The sequence below is a fragment of the Terrapene carolina genome, unplaced genomic scaffold, assembly GCF_002925995.2.
Source record: "Terrapene carolina triunguis isolate 2854851 unplaced genomic scaffold, T_m_triunguis-2.0 Scaffold111, whole genome shotgun sequence".
Classification (NCBI taxonomy): Eukaryota; Metazoa; Chordata; order Testudines; family Emydidae; genus Terrapene; species Terrapene triunguis.
The window spans coordinates 28,157,107-28,158,290 of NW_020664462.1; the positions used below are offsets into that span (position 1 = coordinate 28,157,107).

The 1,184-nt window shown below is 59.7% G+C and overlaps 1 protein-coding gene across 2 annotated transcripts in view; it reads left to right on the top strand.

The window, feature by feature from the left end:
- Window positions 1-1,184, top strand: part of MAP3K8 (mitogen-activated protein kinase kinase kinase 8) — a 27,609-nt gene that overhangs the window by 3,373 nt on the left and 23,052 nt on the right. Inside the window, exon 1 of one of the 2 annotated variants that reach the window (XM_026652082.2) lies at window positions 612-682. The exons of the other annotated variant lie outside the window; for it this stretch is intronic. The gene's annotated coding sequence lies outside the window, so the exon portion shown is untranslated. Of the gene's footprint in view, window positions 1-611; window positions 683-1,184 lie in introns of those variants that run through there. 2 annotated transcript variants of the gene reach the window in all.

Sequence of the window (1,184 nt, forward strand, 5' to 3'; positions counted from 1 at the left end):
CTTGCATTGCACTGGGGTGAGACTACACCCCCACATCAGCTCTCTTGTATTGCACCGGGGGCGGGAATATACCCTCCACAATCAGTTCCCTTGCACTGCACTGGGGTGGGAGTCAGGAATAAGCTCCCCCCGGGCTGAGGGTCGGGAAAATATACCCCCGCCCCCATCAGCTCTCTTGCATTGCACCTGCATGAGGGTCAGGAAAATACACCCCCTTCCCCATCAGCTCTCTTGCATTGCACCGGGGTGGGGGTCGGGACGATGTTCTTGGGGTCGCACAGAGAAAGATCTTCACTCCAGCTCCCTTGCACGTTATACAGCGGGAGGGGACGGGAGACTTTGCTCCTGCCATGCGTTGCCCAGAAGGGGTAGCGTTGTGACCCCGCGGACCCCTCTTCGGGGCTAGGAAAGACCCTTCCCCAGCAGAGCTCAGGTGGGAGGCGGCGGATTTTCCGCCGGTTTCACGACGCGCTGGCCTTTCTCTTTCGGGTTCCGGCAAGTGAAGTAGAAACTAGTTCAGGCCCTTCCCGCGGGTGCGTCACCGCCCCCAGGGCGGCTGCTCAGGCACCCGGAGCTACCTGCTCTTCCGCCTCTCGCGGAGTTGCCAGCTGGAGCTCCGCGCTGCCGATGCGCCCGTCACTGCTCCGCTGGATGCGCCCGGCCGGCGCCCCGCTGACTGGAGGTAACGCTGGCTGGGAGCGGGGCTGGGCGGTGTGCGCCGGGGGAGGCGGGCAGCGGGGAGATCCCCAGCTGGGGCGATGGAGCCTTTAGTTTCAGGGGCCGCCGAGAGCTCCCCATAGTGACCCACATGGCGAGAGCATCTGCCCCTGTGTTAAGGGATGTAACTGTTTCTGGGCTGGGGGCCTGGGGTGGGCGTTCCTGTATATCGCCCTCCAAACACACTGGGTCCAGGACCTGCTCTGGAGATGAGACTGGGGCCTCCCAGACGCTGCGAATTGCTGGAGCTGCCATCTCCGCCAATGGGATTTCATTTGTTCAAGCACAATTTGCAGTTAATCGGTATTGTTTGTAAAATGCTTTGGCAGCTGTTGCCAAAATTGGAGGGGAAACGATCTGTACACAAGCTGTTCACTGTATTGGAGTGGGATGCTCCTTGCTGTTGGAAAGAAATGTTGCCTAGAATGGAAATGTGTAAAAAACAACAAGGAGTCTGGTGGCACCTT